The sequence below is a fragment of the Giraffa tippelskirchi genome, chromosome 8 (genome assembly GCF_054371585.1).
Source record: "Giraffa tippelskirchi isolate mGirTip1 chromosome 8, T2T-mGirTip1v1.2.pri, whole genome shotgun sequence".
Classification (NCBI taxonomy): domain Eukaryota; kingdom Metazoa; phylum Chordata; class Mammalia; order Artiodactyla; family Giraffidae; genus Giraffa; species Giraffa tippelskirchi.
Genome location: NC_137282.1, coordinates 133871 through 139957, shown reverse-complemented (window position 1 = coordinate 139957; position 6087 = coordinate 133871). Strand labels below are relative to the sequence as shown.

Genomic DNA, 6087 nt, shown 5'->3' with positions numbered 1-6087 from the left:
CACCTTGCCTAATATGGAGGTTGGAACTTGCTGTTTAGGGACAGCATGTAAAGTGAAAAGTGAAGTGAAGTCGCTCAGTTGTGTCCGACTCTTCGCGACCCCATAGACTGTAGCCTACCAGGCTCCTCTGTCCATGGAATTTTCCAGGCGAGAATACTGGAGTGGGTTGCCATTTCCTTCTCCAGGAGATCTTCCTGACCCAGGGATTGAACCTGGGTCTCCTGCATTGTAAGCAGACAGTTTACCGTCTGAGCCACCAGGGAAGTCCAAGGGACAGAATGACGAATGACAAACAGAATGGCCCATGACGGTGGTTGCCATGGAGCTTCGCTAATTCTGGAAATATTGCCCTATGACCGCAGCACGTGGTTCCACAGTTTATGCTTCAGAAGGACCATGTTGAGATGGGGTGTAAGATTCACCTTGTGGGCAGGGAGCTTTGTTAGGGCCTGAGGGAGGGATCAGGCTTGAGCCAAGGTTGTGGCCCTAGAGGGAAATCAGTGTGGGGACTGGCCATAGGCTCGGAGGGGGAACTGGCAGTCACTGGGACACAAGCAAGTGGGAGACTGGGAGGCCCTGGGCGTCTGGGCTCAGCAACCAGGGGAGGTCGGGCTGCCTCCTGGGTGTGGGAGCAGCGGGATCACAGTCCTCTGTGAGGCCTCTTGGCCCTCAAGGTGAGACGTGGATGTGGTGGCTGGACAGATGCACCTGGTCTGGGAGAGGGTCTAGGCTGGAAATGTCACTGGAATCGTTGCAGGAAAAGGAGAGGCTGGGCCGGGGCATGTGGGTCATAGCAGACTCCACGCGGGTGACTGTGGTGCAGTCCTGGTGGAGTCAACTCAGTGCCAGAAAGGGCTGCCTGTCAGGAGCTCAGCTTCTTTCTCTGTTCCTATAAAACCCCCATGTCAGTCTGAAACCCTGTCAGGAGACTTCTGAGACCAGTGTTGCATGGTTTCATCAAAGGGCGTGTGACCATGCTCAGTCATGTCTGACCCTGGGGATTGTAGCCCGCCAGGCTCCTCTGCCCTTGGAATTTTTCATGCAAGAATACTGGAGCGGGCTGCCATTTCCTCCTCCAGAGAATCTTCCCAACTCAGGGATCAAATCCCCTTCTCCTGTGTCTCCTGCATTGGCAGATGGGTTCTTTACCACTGAGCCACCCGGGAAGCCTTTTCATCAAAAGGTCCCTGGGAAAATAGAACCACTGCCGGCCCCGCCCGTGTCCGCACTGGGGATGAGTCCCATCAGGGCCCCGGGCCTCACAGACGACAGGGAGCTCTTGCCCTCAGGACTGGCTCCTCCTCCCAACCAGCTGCTGGTTAGAGGCCCAGGCATCCCCATCCTGGCTCCAGGCTCCAGGGCCTGGCTTCTGGGACAGCTTAGGGGTAAGGAAGACCCTCACATTCCTATACTTGCCTGGGGTCAAAATGTCTTAAAATCGGCACCTCGGAGATCATGGAGGGCTCAGTGTTTCCAGCGGGTATGGGGGAACCATGGGGCGTGAGGTTCCTAAGTGTGCAGGGCCTTCCCAGTGCAGAGGTCTGTGCGTTTCCCCGGCCAGTCAGCTCCCCACGTCATCCTCCCAGGAAGCCCAGACCCAGGGTCACCAGGGCAGAGGCCCTCTCTCCCTTTATGTGTAGCTGTCAGTCCCACAGTGAGGAACCCGGTGCCCACCCTCCGCCGTTTCTCTGTGTGCTGCTCCTTTCCAGATGACATGTTCAGAGGTTTGAGCATTCTCAGCTGCCACACCCTGGAGAGACCTCTGTAAAATCAAGCCCACTGTTTATGAAAGCTCCGTTTTGCCTTTAGTCTACAGATTCTGCTCTTTCCCACAGTTGTCAGCGCCTTTTGCCTCATCTCGCACAGTGAGGTTTTTCTATGTAGTTCTACTACAGTCAGATGCGGTGTCCCATTGTGTGTTCCACTCCTACACCCAAAATAACTAAAGTCAAATAGATTATAATCAACCCCTTGGGCTATACACATCTGCAGGCTCAGACAAATGCATAGTGACAGGTATCCATTCTAAAGTATCACATGGACTCCTTTAAACCCCCACCCCATGCTCTACTTATTATCTGTGTAGCTTTGCCTCATCCAGGATGTCATAAATGGGGTCACACTGATGTAGGAGATAGCTGGGCTCCAGGTTAGACACTAGCAACTGGCCTCCTGTTTGCATTTCACGGGGGATGAGGAAGTGGGCTTCAGCTGGATACTCACAACGGTTAGCATTTCCTGAGACAAGGGACAGCTGGACCCCGGTTACGGCATTTACAATCAGCCTCCTGTTTGCCCTCTGAAATGGCAGTAACAACAGAAACAGGGTAAATAGCCAGGGTTTGTCTCTTGGAAACACCTTAAAGTAACAGTCATGGCAATAGTCAAGGTAATAGTCAAGGCAAGGACAAAGAGGGGCAAAACCCTGTGTGAGAAAAGGAGTCAGGAATCGCTGCTCCCCCTCCTTTGGGACAAAGGAGACACTCCACATGCACAGGAAGGCTCTTTGTGGGTTGAAAGTCTGGGGACAGTGCCAGGTCAGAATGAGTCTGGCGCCTCCCTTCACTTTGAGGTCCATCTTGGCTGAGGGGTGTGTGCACACCAAGGGGAGGGTCCCAGCGTAGATCAGGTTGAAAAAGAAACCAGGTAACTGTCTGAAGGAAGACAAAGACCCGGAAGATCCGACCTGTATGAATGACTTAACCGCCTCTTTACTGCGCTCCTCCTCACCAGGGGGGCTGCCCACACACTTTCTCTCCGGATGTGCGTCTCTGCCTTGCTTCTGTCTCAACTAAACAAATGGTTTCTCTCTGTGCTCTCCCACTTGTTATGCTATGTCTATAATAATGAATTTTATACTTGCATTTACAGTCTCTGCATCCGGGATAAATGCATTTTTCTCTGGGACAAAGACTCAAGGGAAAATATCTTCTAGCCCGTAGCCCTTGCTGCTCTGGTGTCTAGGATCCCTGGCTTTCATCCAGGCTGGCCGGGTTCAGTTCTTGGGCAGGGAATTAAGATCCCGCTTCATGCCCTGCTCACTGTCTTACCAAGTCCAAGCTCACTCTGCTCGTCGCACAACAGGCCAATGAATCCAAGAGACTAGGTGTTGAGGCAATGAAGAGACTTTAATTGGGGAGCCAGCTGACTGAGAAGACCGCAGGCTAGTGCCTCAAAATATCCGTCTTGTCAGGGCCTGGTGGCCATGCTTTTTTATGGATCAGAAATGGAGGGAGGTGAGGAAACACAGCAAGAAGACTTTTCAATCCTTGCAGATGTCTCCTAGAATGGCAAGCCTCAGGCAGGGGGATGTGTTAGTCTCACTTCCTTACAGTCCTTCATAGGGGGCTCAGATTATCTCCCAGAGGCAGGCCATTATGTATATTTATTATAATAAAAAAGGGTTAAAGTCATAGAAGCAGATCCAGTGTAAATTTAAAATTAACCCTCCCTGGTTACAACTGCTGCCTCATTGAGTTCAATAGTGTGTGCAGCTTCTTTAGACTGGATTCTTTCACTAACAGTGTATGAGTTGATGGTTTATTCCTTTGTATTGCTAAGCAGTGTTCCATTGCATATGCTTGTAAAGAAAAACAATTTTCCTTCTACCCTTCCAGATTCTTGGTAGAGACTTTCCCTGTAAAAAAGAAGAAACAGATTACCAGGAGAAAAACAGAAGTTTAATAACCTGTATATCTCCTATATGTGTTTTCCTGGCGGCTCCGATGGTAAAGAATCCACCTGCAATGCGGGAGACCTGAGTTTGATCCCTGGGTTGCAAAGATCCCCTGGAGGAGGGCACAGCAACGCACTCCAGTATTCTTGCCTGGAGAGCCCCCCTGGACGGAGGAGAGGAGCCTGGCGGGTTACAGTCCACGGAGTTGCAAAGAGTCGGACATGACTGAGCGACTAAGCACATACCTCCTGTATATACAAGAGCTACCCAGAAAAAGTGAGGTACTCCCTGTAACGTCCAAGGCCATTATTTAAAATACTATCTTCAGATAAAAACAATAGGAGAAAGTCCTTGGGGGAGGTTATCATGCGAAACACAGTAAAGAAATGTATGATTGTTTGCAGATTTAAGTCAGGGCTCCACCATTGAAAAGAGCTACTTGAGATTTAATCATCCTTCTATTTCTGGTGCAAAGAGGGATAGCCATTAAATATGGAAATTTTTCTATGGTAAATGTCCTTCATCTCCATACAGTTTTCTGAGATTCCTGTTTTTTTTTCTTTTCTTTTTTTTTTAATAAGACTGAAATATTCCTTATGCCGGAAAGGCATATCTTGGGGCGGCATATTCTGTTTGCCTTGACATGGATGTTTCCCACTTTGCTTGTGCATTCATCTATTGAAGGATATCCTTATTTGTTCAAGTTTGTAGCTATTATGAATAGTGCTGCTGTGCATAATTTCATCCTTGTTTGAATTTGGAGATAGGTTTTCAAAGCAGTTGACTAAATACTGAGCATCCCAAGGTGAGACTTGTTTAGCTGTGGAAAAAACTGCCCAGCTGTCTTACAAAGTGGCTGTACAGGCAACCCACCGTTAGGGGAAGCACACTGACTGAAACCGCCCACCCTGCCCAGGCACCATGGTAACCATTTGCATGAGTTGTTTTACGACAGGAGGTCCTGGTAAGGAACACAGAACTCATGAGCCACCACCAACTGAAAGAGTTTGGGAAAGGTCAAAAGGAGACACCATATCCAACCACCTCCCAGAATCCTCTCTGGCATCCATCTTGGCTGAACAGGGTGTGCACTGTTGTAGCCACGCTCTCCGGGAAGCAAACTCTTTCAGAAGGACAACGCAAATACTGAAGAGCAATTTATTACATGGGTGGGTCCAAGGCAGAGTCTCCTCTTAGCCAAGGACCCCGACCAGTTTTTGTGACAACCTTATATACCATAAGTGTACGTGCCCAAACTCACATCCCCAGATTCCTTGAAACTAGTCTGGATAGTGTAAAGGAGAGATATAATCAAGGGTAGCTATGATTTATATGCAGTAAGTCTTAGTTGGATAAACAGGGTAACATATATCAATAGATATTGTACAGATAATTTGTTTTGCTTTGGGGTAAATTAGTACACTCCCTTGGTGACAGGATGTCTTGGTACGAGTCCTGAAGGCCTTTTATCCGGGGGTCACTTTTCCAATTGATACGTCATCTCCATGGATACTGGGCACATAATTTAGTGTCCATCGGGTGAGCACCCAAGCATATAGTCCAAAGTTCACAGGGGTTTCAAGACAGAGACTGATTTTCAAGACGGAATCTGTTCGGCCTACTTTCCTCCTTCAGCACCACCAGGCAGGACTCTGAGTCAGAATGATTGGCTAAAGACAACCCGGAAACTAATCCCATCACCATAAAACCTTGGTTCCCTTCCCCTACTGCTCTCCATCCGGGCGCCCTTCCCAATAAAGTCTCTTTCTTTGTCAGCACGTGTGTCTCCTCGGACAATTCATTTCCGAGTGTTAGACAAGAGCCCAGTTTTGGGGCCTGGAAGGGGTCCCCCTTCCTGCAACACCACCAGCAGTGAAGGAGAGCTTCTGTTGTTCCTCACCCTCCAGCAATCGCTACTGTCATATATTCGGAGCACAGCGGTGCGAATAGGTGCGGTGTGTTAACTCATGATTTTAAATGTTATTCCCTAGTAGTATGATACTTTTGTATAATTTTTCTATGATATTTAGCATCTGCATATCCCGTTTGGCCAGGTGTTTCTGGTTAGATCCTTACCCATTTTTTTTTTTTTTAAACTGGGGCTGTTTTAGAGGCCTTTGTCTATTGTAGGTCCAAATCCTTTATTAGATATGTGTTTGCAAATATTTTTCTCCCAGTTTGTGGCTTGTCTTTAGACTTTCTGAATAAGGTCTTTCAGGGGAGAAAACTTTAATTTTATAAAGTCCACATATTTTTTTCTTTTGTATATTGACGTTTTCTGTGTTAAAACTCAAAGCTCATGATCTGCAGACCAAAGCCAAGGTCATGTATATTTTTTTATATATACATGTAATTTTGATTGTTTTGCATTTTAAATGTCTGTTAATAAATCTGAGTGAATTTTGTGTAAG

The 6087-nt window shown here is 47.9% G+C and overlaps 1 long non-coding RNA gene across 1 annotated transcript; it reads left to right on the top strand.

The window, feature by feature from the left end:
• The first annotated feature begins 401 nt into the window (after nt 1–401).
• LOC145518603 (uncharacterized) lies at nt 402–6087 on the top strand. Its single transcript, XR_014063024.1, has 2 exons — nt 402–674; nt 3618–6087. It is a non-coding gene; the product is annotated as an uncharacterized LOC145518603 (long non-coding RNA).